The sequence below is a fragment of the Pipistrellus kuhlii genome, unplaced genomic scaffold (genome assembly GCF_014108245.1).
Source record: "Pipistrellus kuhlii isolate mPipKuh1 unplaced genomic scaffold, mPipKuh1.p scaffold_m20_p_4, whole genome shotgun sequence".
In the NCBI taxonomy this organism is placed as follows: domain Eukaryota; kingdom Metazoa; phylum Chordata; class Mammalia; order Chiroptera; family Vespertilionidae; genus Pipistrellus; species Pipistrellus kuhlii.
This window is the reverse complement of record NW_023425540.1, coordinates 15,830,543-15,845,780: the sequence shown is the minus strand read 5'-3', so window position 1 is coordinate 15,845,780 and position 15,238 is coordinate 15,830,543. Positions and strand designations below refer to the sequence as shown.

At 36.6% G+C, this 15,238-nt stretch overlaps 1 protein-coding gene across 3 annotated transcripts in view; it reads left to right on the top strand.

The window, feature by feature from the left end:
* Positions 1-15,238, top strand: part of CDH18 (cadherin 18) — a 306,995-nt gene that overhangs the window by 249,503 nt on the left and 42,254 nt on the right. The gene's annotated exons all lie outside the window — the stretch shown is intronic.

The following is a 15,238-nucleotide window of genomic DNA, read 5'->3' as shown; positions in this document are numbered from 1 at the left end:
ATTTAAAATTTATAAAATAATACTTAAAGATGTTATATCTGTTATTTTTCTGTAATTACAATTAAATTATGTTACTGGTATTTTATATCTGAGTCATGTAGTAGATGGGTTTCTGTCAAATGAAGAATATATGTAGTTATATCCATGAGTATGTTTTGGACCACACAGATTAGTTCTTACACTTGACTTAATAGATATGGATATAATTCACTGGAAACATTATTGAATTGAAGTTGAGAAACCTTGATTCCTTAGTGATAGGAAGTATAGTTACAGAACAAAGGAGGAGGGGGCTGGGAAGAAGGTTTATCTGACTCCGGGTTCTGATACAATAGCTGTGTTCCTTTAGGAAATCATCCACCCTTACCTGCAAAAGGAAAAAAGACTATCTCTCAGGTATTATGATAAAACATTAGGCATTGTGTATAAAATGTTAAGCAGAGTGGCCTGCACCTAGAAGTCATTTATAATAATAACTGTCAACTTGTCCAAAGCTGACTAGACACTGACACTATAGGAAGGCATGTGGGAATTCTGGGGTCTTGACTGACTGGCTGTGTGATCTGATAGAGTTTTTCAACCTTGGAATGTTAATTCCAAAATATATGAACAAGGAATAATAATACTGCATAAATATGCAGATATAATTAGATTAGATTGATACACAGTAATTAGCACAGTCAGTATGTGCTCAGTAAATATTTTATTATGTTACTACAGTATGTCATGCAGTGGAGATTATTAAAATTTTATTGTATAATCAGAAAGGTTTTTTTTGTCTCAATTATAACAAAATCAAAAACTGCAGACATGTAGAAGTCCTCAGTTACCCTGAATTTATTCTCTTGGGTAATCCTAAGGTCTTAGAAGCTAGAAAATCTTAATAAATCTGTCAGCTTGTCCCCATATTTATTCTGATTCTCTTGAGTTCTCTTTATTTTTTTAATTGTTTTAAATGTTTTTTTATTGATATTTAGAGAGAGAGGAAGGGAAAGGGAGAGAGAGATAGAAACATCTATGAGAAAAGAACATCATCAATCACACCATCAGTCTGCTGGCTTCTGCATGCCCCCTACTGGGATCAAGCCCACAAGCCAGGCATGTGCCCCGACCAGGAATCAAACCTGCAACCTCCTAGTTCCTGGGTTGATGCTCAACCATTGAGCCAAACCTGTCAGAGTGAGTTCTCATCTATTTTAACAAAGGGTGATAGAGTAACCATTTCCATTGGTATCTACATAATGTTTGTGAAGGCTCTCAATTTCCTTTTATGTAAGCATGATTGTTTCAGCTTAAAAAAAGAAGTCCACAGTACCTATGCATGGAGAGAACCAATGATATGTGCACAAATGTATGCATTCAATATTCCTGCTTTATCTGTGAGTGTAGAAGGAGTACCCTGTCAATGGGCGCCCTCTCTTACACTGAGAGCAAGAGCTGGGACTGCTTGAAGAAGCAGGATATGCAAGTATACAAAATAGTATGCATAAACCCAGTTATAAAAATTGATATGTAAGGGATAGAAGTAAGAGATGACATAATTAGTTTTCCAACCAGAGGAAAGCTTGCTATGCTTCAGCATTACATGCCTAAGTGACTGAACAACCAAACAACTGGTTGAGTGGTAGCTACGACACATACTGACCTTCAGGGGGAAGATGCTCAACACAGGAGCTACCCCCTGGTAGTCAGTGCACTCTCATAGTGGGAGTGCCACTTAGCTGATCCACGGACACCAGATTCAGGGCTCAGGGTTGGCCACTGCAGCCTGGAGAGCTCAATGGAGCTGCCGTGTGCCTACTGAATGGCGGTGGTAGTGTGGTGGTAGATGCAATAGGGCGGGATGAGCAAGAGTGGCTGTCAGCAATGGCTGGCGGCATTAGACTTCTGGTTTCGGCCCTAACCCCACATGCTATGCAAGGGACCCCTTTGGGTGCATGAGTCTGTGCACTGGGCCTCTAGTTTTTAAATGGCATTTCTGATACTTAACAGAAAGTATAATTTGTTCAACTATATTTAAAACTGTAGCATTATAAAGGATATTTGCAAATATGGCCCATCTTTTATCAAAAGGAGCCAAAACCTAAATATTTAATGCTATTAGTTTTACATAAAGTATTTGATAAACTTTAGTAAGACTTTTTTTTTTAATATTAAGATATTAATTTGCAGTCTGTACCTTTTAATTAAAAGAGGTGGGAGGCACAGTCAGTTTTAATTAAAAGGTACAGACTACATAATTAGCATTTTAATATTAAAAAAGTGATATTTAAAGTACCTTATTTGATTATTACAATAGTCCTTAGGATAAAGAAATTAGCTCATGCACACAACAGCAGCAGCAGTTTGAAGTCCAGTAGAGATAAACTTGAAAAAATTGCATTCTTTGATAGGATGATAAAAATATGAAAGTGTGCATGGAAAAAAGTGCACACAATCTTGTAGACATAGTGAGTTGAATTTTTTAAGGTTCAAAACCCAAGTTAAGGTTGAGACAGATAAAGAATAGAGAAAATCAATGTAGTTTTTATGTATATCAGGAGCACAGGTTACCTGTATGTGAAGGGCAAGTGCTGAGATTGTAGAAAGACATTAGACAGAGACCGTGAAAAGGCTGTGTGCTGACATCTTTAAAATTTATCCTGCAGCAATATCAGTGGGGGAGAGAAGAAGGACAAACCATTATAATCAAAGCAATGATGGGAAGATTTGCAATTCAAAATAAATAATAATAAAATTTTTAAATGTTATGAAGAGTGGCATCTATGTGCCCAAAGGGTAGGTCAGAGGAAGAAACATTAAGATCAGGGACAAACTACTTTCACTGTTGCTCTGTAGATGCCAACATATCCCAAAACATCCATTCCACTTAGCACAGTGGCTCCCATGCAAAGTTTCCCCACTAGAGGACATTTGACAATGTCTAAAGACATGTTCAGTTGTCACAACTAGGCAAGGAATGCTAGTTACCTCTGAGTAGAGATCAGAGATGGTGCTTACAACCAAGAATTATCTGGTCCTAAATATCAGTAGTGCTAAAGTTAAAAAAACCTTGATACAGAGGAAAACTAAAATGGCTGGTTTACTGGTAAAACTGGAATGCTAATTATATTCAGGGAAAGCGATTTTGAAAAGAGATTTTTGGGAAATGTATACCAATGAGTATGTTTCACATACATTTACAGCCATGTAATATTTTAACTATACACTTTTTTATAAAATAAATTGTTTATGTATATTGGATTGACCCATGATAATATTAATTGCCTCAGTAAATTCTGTGTATTATTGGGAGCATTAATTGAACATCCATTATTTAATTGAGCATCCCACTTGTTGGGATGCAAAGATGATTGGTGCATTGACTCCAAATGCTAATACGGAGAACAAATCAATCAGCATATGCATTATTCTTTCTGCTTTGTTTTGGTTAGACAACCAAAATAAATCCTTCTGAAGCTACCTTAAAATAATTAGATTCCTTAGCTGCTTTTGCCAGGTGTAATTTACATAATTTTTATTTCTTATTTCAATAAAAGTATGTCATTCATATGGGCCTCTGGGTGCAAACAATGATTACAATCAGAAAACATTAACAAACACAAAAACAAGCCTTATACTTTCACCTTTCTTGGGGACTAAACATTTGTACTAATTAAGCAAAAATGCAGTGAAAAGATGTACCTTGCCATGTGCCCTGAAATGCAATTAACTCCAAGTCTGTGGAATTGATAATGAAAGGGAGTTTGAGTCTTTCAGACATTTGTGAAAAGCTTCCTGACTTCTGTCTTTTGTATTTCAATTTTCTAAATTATTAGTAAGACTCTTCAGATTTCTAAGAGCATACCATGTCTAGCTTTTGTCTCTTTCAACTCACAACAAGAATGTGCAGTTGGCAGCAGTATAATCACCACCTTTGAAAAAAGTAAAATCAAAACCAGGCTATTTACCTGCAATGAAGAAACCTTCAATTTAAGCAGGCTGCATTCAATTGCTGGCATGCTGCAAATGGAAATCAGAAACTCCCCAGTAGCTGTGGAGAGATGAGCAATATCCTATCTAATAAAGAGGGGATATGCTGATCGACCCTCACTCTGTTGCAAAGATTGTGGCGCTCACAGCCAATAGGGAGGGAATATGCTAATTGACTTTCATGCCCTCAAAAATGGCAGTGCCCACAGCCACAAGATAGTGGGGCCCAGTCCCCTCAATCTTCCCAGGGCCGGCTCAAGGCACAGGCAAGCCTTGGATTGAGGCTGCCCAGCCGCCCAGAGCTGCCTGAGGCTCAAATAACCAGGGCTGGCCAAGGCTTGCGCTGCCTGCAGTGCTTGCAGCAGAGTGTGATGGGGCATTGCCATCCCCTGATTGTTGGGTTGCCTCCTGCCCCTGAGGGCTCTCAGACTGTGAGAGGGGGCAGGCTGGACTGACGGACACCCCTCTTGTGTATGAATTTTCATGCACTGGGCCTCTAGTATTTATGTATTTTAATCTTCACCTGATGTTATGTCTTTGTTGATTTTTTTTTTTTTTTTGAGAAAGAAAAAGGAGGTGAGAGAGATAGGGAGAAACATCAATGTGGGAGAGAAACACTGATTGGTTGTCTCCATACAGGACCCAACTGGAGATGAAATCCACAACCTGGGTATGTGCCTTGACTGGGAATAGAACCAGCAACCTTTTGGTGTACAGGACAGTGTGCCAACAGACTGAGCCATCTGGCCAGAGAATATGAACAATCTTTGGTTGAACAAGAGGAGCTAGAGAGCTTTCTGTAAATGTGATCTTGTGACTATAAAAATAGTGATCATTTATGGCTTGTTATCTATAAGCTAGGAGCTTTATATAGCATTTCAAGAACCCGTGTAAGAGCTCTAAGGGGTCTACAGATGAAGAAACTAAAGCTCGAAATGTTAAGTAATTTGGCCAAATTTACATAGTGATAAAGTAGCAGATCCAGAATTTAAATCCAGTTTTGTTTTCCCACCAAAACCTTGTTTGTTTGTTTTTTGTTTGTTTGTTTTATATAGTTTATTGATTTTTTTACAGAGAGGAAGAGAGAGGGATAGAGAGTTAGAAACATTGATGAGAGAGAAACATCGGTCATCTATCTCCTGCACACCTTCTACTGTGCCCTCAACCAATATATAATACATGCCCTTAACCAGAATCAAAACTGGGATACTTAGATCCACAAGCTGACTCTCTATTTACTGAGCCAAACCAGTTAGAGCAGTTTGTGTGTTTTTAAAGCCAGAATACATGGCCTCTTTTTTGTTTGTTTGTTTGTTTTGTTTTGTGTTTTAATCAGGCCTCTTATATATTTCAACAACAACTTCTAATAATAACAGTCATCAACAATTGCATTTGTAGAAGTCAAGGATCATAAAGTCACAAACAGACTGATGTCTTACGTGGTCAGAAAGCCATCGAGTAAAGCCAGGACCTCAGGTCTACTATTTGGATGCATTTCATGCACTGGAAAAATGAGATGATGAAAAGAGTCAAGCCTCTTTTTATAGTACAACAAGGGTAGTAAATGTAATAATACTAAAACATATAGTACTTGATTTAGTAAAACACAAAAAAAAATTGTTGAAGACCTCAATAATTTCTCATAGGAGGAAGAGCTTTATTGTAAATCTATATATATATTCGGAATCTCTAAATACATTCTACCATCCTAACTTCTTTCCACTCTGATTTAAAGTCTGCATATATCTATATATTTACTTATTGTTGATAACATTTTTATGGTTTCTTTGTATAACTTTAAAGCAATTAGAAGGAAATCACAAATATTGTGCTTAATTGTTTTAAATGTTCAACATGACACTATTTAGGAAGCAATAGCCCATTTATATGCTAACATTGGGAATAAAATTGTGACTAGAGTTGAAAATATATGCCAAATGAAGAAAAAAAATTCTAAAGTATCGCTTAAAAAAAATAAGAGTTGCAAAGAATTAAAAGTGTTTAATCTTTTGAGTTTACTTGTAGCCTCAATGAGCAAATGCCCTCAGTGAAATAACTGCATTCTTTATTTTTGTTTTCTATTTTATTTTTTCCATCACCATTATCCTCTCTGTGCCCTCTTCCACTTCCACCCACCCCCTTCCAGCTTCTCAATCATTGCACTGTTGTCCATGTTCATGAGTTCTTTATTTATTTATTTTTTGACTGTATTATTTTTGGTGTGTTTGTTGTTGAGTTTTTATTGTTATATTATTTTATGTTTCTCGGAAATTTTCACATAGTTCATGATGAGGTGGGAATTAGATATACAACATTAATATTAAATGTTAAAAACAGCAAAATTAAGAGATATTTGAAAATAATGATAAGGTTATATTGCAAAGTTCAACAATAAAAAAGGCATAATTAAGAAGGTTTGGATATAGGATTCAAACTTTTGAAAAGAAAGACAAAGAATAACTGGAAATTTTTTAAAAAAAATATTTATGTTGCCGAAACCAGTTTGTCTCAGTGGATAGAGCATAGGCCTGCGGATTGAAAGGTCCCAGGTTCGATTTCAGTCATGGGCATGTACCTTGGTTGCGGGCACATCCCCATTAGAGGGTGTGCAAGAGGCAGCTGATTGATGACTCTCTCTCATCGATGTTTCTAACTCTCTATCCCTCTCTCTTTCTCTCTGTAAAAAAATCAATAAAATATATATATATATATTATATATATATATATATATATATATATATATATATATATGTTAAAGATATTACCTGATATATTTTTATTCTATAGACCCAATTTGCTTATAAAAGTTTAATTTATTGAAAATCTAGTATAGTTTAATTGGATCCTTAATGGCAACTTTAATATACCCTGATCAAAACTGTAATTGCCTTCTTTTTTATTTAATTATTGTTGTTCTTTCTCTTGATTTTATTTTTCCCCCTATATTTATTTATTCCCCCTATATTCTCCTCCATTTATTCCCCCTATATTCTCCTCCACTTCCACCTACCAACCTACTCCCCCCCCATCACCACATGGTTATCTCTGTCCCTAAACGAGTTCTTTCTCTTTTTTAGTTTTTGCTCAATCTCTATATCCCTCTTATCCTCCCTCTGCTGTCAGCCTGCTGTCTGTCTATGATTATATTCCTAATTTACCTGCTAGTTCAGCTTGTTCACTAGATTCCATATATGACTGAAATCATATTGTACTTATCTTTCTCTGACTGGCTTATTTCACTTAGCATAATATTCTCCAGGTCCATCCATGCTGTTTCAAAGGGTAAAATTTTCTGTTTTTTATGGCTGAGTAGTATTTCATTGTATAAATGTACATGACTATTTTTATTCTCTTTTCTACTGATGGGCACTTGGACTGCTTCCAAATCTTAAGCCTCCTACTTAAAACCACAATTCTTTGTCTATAACTTGCATTTTATAACTGTATCACATTCCATAGAGCCAAGTTAGCATATTTACATTGACTAAGAAATTTACTGCTAAATGTCATGCAAATATGACATTTGGGAATGTAAAAAATGATTGAGAAAAACCCATTCTTCTATAGAAGAAGATAACTGAGGACCAAATACCAAATGACTGGCTCCAGATCACACAGCTAACCAATCATAGAGATTTGATCAGAACATGGTCATTTCCATGCCTTAATTAAGGTACAGAGCACTTGTAAATGTTTTCCTTTTTTTTTTTTTTTTTTTTTGCTCAAGTTCATTGACACCCTGGCATATAGTAGTGACCTTCCCAAGTCACAGTCCTGACCCAGGAAGAGAGCTTAGTTTCTGGGTGGTCTGGTGTTGTTTAGCCTGGAATGAATAGCTAAATCTTGGATAAGAGACACTCTTTTATTAGACTACTGACTGGAGACTAAACATCCTAATACATTAGTTTCATGTGACTATTTCAAAGAAATTAAAACATGCTTTAAATGGTTCCATAGCGTTTCTAGAACTCGGGATTCTTAGAACGTATGCTATTTTAAAAACTTAGAAGAGTAACTAACAGATGGGGAAACATGATTTCTGATGCCAGAGCTTTCCTTCAGTGAGATGATTTGTTTCATTGGATTGCTTTGGTTGAGAAAATTCAAAAGCCTTCCAAAATAGCTCTGCGCTCTGTGCACTGCCCCTTTTTAGAAGCACACTATGCTCTTTATCAAGTGACAAGATCCGTATGCTTTGGAAAGACTATTTTCTGGATGCATGGCTGTGGGATACATTGTATTCCAAAAATTGAACAAATGGAACCTTAACATTTTTAATGAATCTTGTTTGCTTGGTTGGTTGATTAAAGACAAGGCCAAGCTGCTGAAGTATCCCATAGGGTGTATATGGATTAAATTTGATCCCATCTATTAGTCAAGCTCAGTCAAGTCTACCAATACAGCTGTTTGGGAGGCAAAAATCCCAAATAAATCTGCTTTACCACTCACGTTTTGTGTCTGCAAGTATCTAACATGTGACATGTGAGAGAAATCTCCTAGACTTCAAGCCAACTGATGTTGCTCCAAGTAAATCACTGTAAGATTTTCAGTGCATACATTTTCAATTAATTTATTATGGTAAAATGGCCAAACTATAATCAAAATAATAAATGCTTCTGAGGAGTGGAATTTTGTTATTGAAATGAAAAATAACTCTTCTAATATACTTCAATATGACTAATTTTCTTGAGTCTATACCTATGTAATCACAGGGGAATTGAGTGCCAGATGATGAACTGGGTAATTGGTTTAAAATAGCTTCTCTTGAAGAAAATAAAAATATGGGAATAAAGGTAATTGCTACTGAAAATGGCTGTTTGCTACCATTATAACTTGTTTGCCTCTTTGTTGGCCCCTTTATTCTAATTTGAATAATGAATTTTCATCTTATTTAAGTATAAAGCATTTATTTTCAATTTTGACATAGAATTAATGTAAACATATTTATTATCTGGCCATCGATCGTACTAGTTTGAAATACTTTATTTTTCCTTTTTTGTTTATTAATTTCCCTAACTAAATCGATATCTAAATAATTTTCAGCTTTTGCTATTTCTTCTCCTTTTATATTTTTATTTTCTGTACTCCCTCAAATAAATATTTTTGGAATGAATATAGAAAGACTCCAATATTGTCTATTCTTTAGAAAAGGAGCTTATTATGTATGGACCTAGGTTATATTTTAATCTCTTGTACTAATGAGCTTTTTGATAACATTTCCATCACTCTGTGCTTCAGTTTTCTTCTCTGTAAACATAGCCTACAGATAATAGTGATCTCACGCAGTTGTTTTGAGTATGTAATGAACTAGCATTTAGAAAATACTTAAAGCACAATGTCGTACATTATATTTGCTCAATAAATGTTAGCTTATGTTACCTTTTACAGACAGCTTTCTTAAGTCTCACATATTACCCTGATATAGTCTTTATTATGGGGAGAGTAGAATTTGAAGAATATTTTTAAAAATATATATTTTATTGATATATTTTTTTTATCAATAAGGAAGGAAAGAGAGATAGAGAGTTAGAAACATCAATGAGAGTCAGCGATCAGCTGCCTCTTGCACACCCCCTAATGGGGATATGCCCACAACCAAGGTACCTGCCCTTGACCGGAATCGAACCTGGACCCTTCAGTCCCCAAGCGGACGCTCTATCCATTGAGCCAAACCGGTTCTGGCTGAAGAATATTTTTAAATATCTTTTCCAGTTACATATACTCTAGCTTCAATTTACACTGGTTTACTTGAAAACTGTGGACTACATTTCTAAAATTTTTTAGGTTTTACCATTAATCCCAACTTAGAATCTATATCACTTATGTAAATGGTTACCAGATATTATATTTGCTGGATGTTTTTCAAAAATATCAAATTAATATTATCATTTGCAAAAAACTATATATGAAAGTTCATAAAATATTAAGATGCCATGTTTACCTTTTTAAGGTTTATAAAAGGAAATAAATGAATTTTATTATAAAAACTAGAAGCCCAATGCAGGAAAGTCTTGCAAGAGTAGGCCTTCCTTCCCCTGGTTGCCATCAGCAGCTTTCTTCTGGCACCCAGGGCCCAGGCTTCCCTCGCAGCTTTGACTTCATCAGGAAGGTCGTCCAGAAGGATGTCCGGAAGGATGTCCGGAAGGATGTCGGGTCTAACTAGCATATTACGCTTTTATTATTATAGATTATTTGATAGTTACCTACTAAGAATATTGTCATCTATTTTTTTTTATTTGATGAGCATCTTAATAGAACTATGCCACTAAATAGCATTAAATTATTCTATATTTAGTCTCCTAATATAGTTTTGAATAGTTTATTTTTTTTTCTAACATTTCTATTTACCCTTTTTATGAGTTTTTATTTCTATGTCTAGGCAGAAATCCAAGGTTACTTAAGCAGAACTATTTAGTTCTCCCTGAGTTGAAATTCAATTGCAACTCCACAAATAAGACTCTTGGGACCCAAGCATAGCTGATATCTAGCCCTAATGTTGCAGATATCTCCAGGGTGTTAGGTTGCAAAGAAAATTAAAATGGAAATAGTAAGAGTCAAAGGACACATGCCTAGCATTATACCCACCATTTCTAAACATATTTAAAAACAGGTTTTTATTCTATAAATTCAAATAAAAATATATTTGTTCTAAAAGCATTTAACAACTAATACTGGCCCTTACATTAGAGAACTCTGTGCAAAGTCTGTAAAAGAGAGGGGGTTATTTTGATAAAGAAGCTATACATTTTCAGATCTTTTATTTTGCTTACAAACAGAAGGAACCCCCATTTCATTTCAGACTGACAGTTCTGAAGTGATCAGATTTCTAAAAAGGGCCATATTCTGCCATATTTCATAGGGCTGTATTGACAGAAACATAATCTGGACTTCTGCTATTAGTTGCCACAAGAAACTTTCAGGTTGAATAATGTTTCAATTTGGGGTCCCATTTTCGGATTCAGAAACTGTTCTCTAGAGAGTACGCCCAAATGAAAAGTTTCTCAAAGACAGGTTAATAGTATCTAACTTTAGATAATACATAGGTGGGCAAAAGTAGGTTTATAGTTGTGAATACACACAACTCAGAATTCATTATTTTATTATTTACTTATTATTGCATTATTTATTATTATTAAATTACTTCTGCCCACTCCTATATAAAAACCAGAATGCTAATTGATTATATTTTAAGGGATGCTATCTTTTTCATTCATCAAATCTTCTCACACCCCCTAAGCAGTTTAGCATTGGGCCTCTAGGTTAGACATATTAGGAGGTTTTTTGTGTGTGATATGAATTCAAGTAAAATAAAAAAGTAAAACAGTTTCAGAGTGCCATGGCCTAATGTTTTGGAAAGCCCAATAACATAGATCTTTCCTACTCTTCTGTAGTGTTAGAATCTGGTGTCTCTTCTTTGAAACAGATTTGCCTTATACTTCTTATTTAAATTGCTTTTACTGTTGAACTTCCTTCAATTAACATGTAATTATTATTAGAGCAATTAGTGCACAAGTGTCAATTTCTTATTTTGATCACACAGTAACAAGTGGTACCCTTTGTCCCTTTATATCTGTTATTTTTACTAAAGAGCTCCTAGTTAGATACTCTATAGTCTTAATCTGCATGGTAATATTAATTTCTGCAATATTTTGGCCTTTGTATGTATACACAAGTAGGTATAAGGTTTCACACTTTAGCAATATATTCTAAACTAGAGGCCCAGTACATGAAATTTGTGCCTTGGGTCGGGGAGGTAGGATGAGAGGGGCAAGGAGTGTCCCTCAGCCCAGCCTTCACCCTCTCCAATATGAGACTTCTCGAGGGATGTCCAACTGCCCTTTTAGGCTCTACTGGGATCAGGCCTAAATGGGCAGTCAGAAATCCCTCTCACAATCCAGGACTGCTGGCTCCCAACTGCTCTCCTACCTGCTTTCCTTATTGCCCCTAACTCTTATGCCTATCAGCCTAATCACCCCTTAACCACTCCCCTGCCAGACTGATTGATGCCTAACTGCTCCCCCACCAGCCTATTTGCCCCTAACTGCCCTTCCCTGCAGGCCTGGTCCCCTTCAACTGCTCTCCCTTGCAGGCCTGAGTCCCCCCAACTGCCCTTCCCTGCAAGTCCAGTTATCCCCAACTGCCCTACCCTGCAGGCTTGATTGCCCCCAATTGCCCTTCCTTGCAGGCTTTGTCCCTCCCAACTGCCCTCCCTTGCTAGCCATCTTGTGGTGGCCATCTTGTGTCTACATGGGGCAGCCATCCTGTGTATTTGAGTGGCAGTCAATTTGCATATCACTCTTTTATTAGATAGGATGGAGGCCTGCTGTATGGGTGGGAGCCAGCTGGTTTGCTCTGAGGGGTGTCATGGATCAGTGTGGGGGTTCCCTTAGGGGATGGGGCAGCCTGAGTGAGGGGCCAGTGGTGGTTTTCAGGCTGGCCACACCCCCTGGTGACCCAAGTGGCTGGGATTTATTTATCTTCTATAATTGAAACTTTGTAGCCTTGACTGGAGTCCAGGGCCTATCAGGGTGTACAGGAAGCTTTGCATCCTCCATTGCTAGGGAAACCCAGGCCTCCTGTTTGCTCTGGCCACAACCATCTTGGTTGGGCTAATTTGTATACTCACTCCTGATTGATTGGTGGGTATGGCTTATGGCTATAACAAAGGCACAGTCAATTTGCATGTTACTCTTTTATTAGATAGGATGTCTTGTTAATACATGCCTATCAGATATTTGGATTGTTTTTCAATTATACTCTGTTCTAGAAATTAAGATGAATTCTGTGATATTACCATGCTCACAATTACTTATTCAAAATATTTGTCCAACTTCTGAGATTTTCCTCAGGCAAAAGGTCTCTGTTACTTTCAATGGAAACTCTTATATCTGTGCTTTGGAACCCAATCCTATCACCTTTTTAGGTATTTCACTCTTTCAAAATGATAACTTCCTTCAAGAAAGACAGTGCTTAATATTTCCCTTCACAGAAAAAATAATAATTTGTTGAAACTCACTTCTCTGATGACACAAGGCTTCATTTTTTCCCTTGATCTCTGTTTCAGGTAATGATGCCCAAAAAGTGTCATAACTCATGGGGTTCATATTCTCACTTTCAATATATTCTTGAATCCACTATAATAACAATCCAATCCTTTCATATTTTATTGAAACTTTATTCTCAGGTTAACCAGTCATATCCATCCTGCCAAATCAAACCAACCTTCACTAACCTCACTCAGCTTAACAGAATCCACCGGGGCTGCCTGTTTATAACACTTCTCTGTTGATTTCTCAATTGCCTAACTCTCCCAATTTTTCTCTTCCTTTTGGCTGTTTCTCTCCTTTCACCAGCACTTTCTTTTACACAAATCCTGGGCTGCCTTAGGCAAAAAGTGCTATAGTGTTCAAATCCTTCACTTTCTTTATTCTTGCGTTTCTCTTTCAAATGAGCTTATACCATTCCCATTACCTTAAATTTAAGCTGATATATCTCAAATTTATATTTCCTGTTCAGAAAACACACTTAAATTTCACACCCACATCTAAGTCTGCACTTTTTTATTACACATGCTTATCTAATTGACATCGAAGAATAATGGGTTAAGGTGATTGACTTCTCTCAAATTGTTTTTCTCCCAAAGAGAGTATTTCCCTTACCTCTTAAAAAAAAAAAAAAAAAAAAAAAAAAAAAAAAAAAAAAAGTTTTATTGATTTCAGGGAGGAAGGAAGAGAGAGATAGAAACATCAATGATGAGAGATAATCATTAATTAGCTGCCTTCTGCACCCCCCTCATTGGGGATAGAGCCCGAAATATGTGACTTCCTTATTCACAGGACATGTTCGAACACTGAACCACACTGGCCCGGCTCCCTTACCTCTTTGTCCAGATCTCTAAATGGGCTTATCCATTATATAGTTAGATCAAACACACATACACACACACACACACACACACACACACACACACACACACACATACACACTGTCCCAACTATGCCCCAATTAATTAATTATCTGCCTAGACTTAGTGGAACAAAAGTAGGTGACTAGGAGTTAGCCATAACGGTCTATCCCCTGGTACTTTAATGTCTAGACAGCTGAGCCAAACTAGAACACAAGGCACACAAGACAGAATGAGTATGCAATCACACAGGGTTTATTTACCTATTCCTAGTTGGTCCTAGGCTCTGGCAGAGCCACCCGGCGATACACATGGAAAGATGGATGACGAAGACAGAGACAGGCAGGCAGCCACAGCTGGTTCAGGCTCACACAGGAGAGCAGTCAGGGACTCATCTCAGAGAGCGACGTGGAGTCCTCCTCTATCAGGCCGGAGACGCCAATCAAAGAAGGTCCAGTGCTTATATAGCCAGTGGTAAACATCTTGTGTCTTATCAGTGTGGGCCAGATGGGGTGCCTTATGCTAAGAGCAGGGCATTTACACTTTAACAAAATGTTATAAACTTCACCATGTTTATAACATTTTGAAAGTTACACACTATTGTGGTCTCCACACAGCAAACATTTCACACCATAATCATTTCACACATTAAAGGGATTTTCTTATGATCATAACACTATAACACATACACACAAACTAAGTTACTTGGGATTTCTACCCTTTACTGCTGCCACCTCAACAAAAAGTCCCAGTGGTTGTGTCTTATATACAGTATACCATCATGTAATACAGTTGTTTCCATTCCCTTCTTTCTCCCCACCCTTGTCCAAAATGGCATAATTTATATTCTGAATTGTTTTTACATTTCTATAACCCAAGATTTAAAGTAGTCACTGTTATCCCCCCCCCAATAACATAAAATAAATCGTGTTAATGGAAAACCATTGCTTTTTTCAAAAAAGCAAGAACCCCTTACCATGTGCTGCAGGGCTTGTCCATCATACTCATTTATTCTCCTGGCTACATGGAAAGATACATTTGTTTCTAAAGCAAGTCAGGCTTTTTCCTTAAGTTGGATCTTTGCATGTTGGTTTTCTATATTCAAGTGCTCTTCCCTTGGCCCTTTGCATATAATAGTTCACTTTTTATTCAGGACTAAGGTAAAATGTCACTTAAGCTGAGACTAATGCAAAGGGAAGAAGTACTAGAGGTTTAGGAGAGAAGACTTTTCTTCTCTTCCTATGGTTTGGAATATTTTTAGAACACATGATTGTTTATTATAGTTTTATTCATATTTAAGTTAATTAAATATTCTGAATAATGTGAAACCCCAAAACTTGGGGGTAAAGAAATAAATAATTT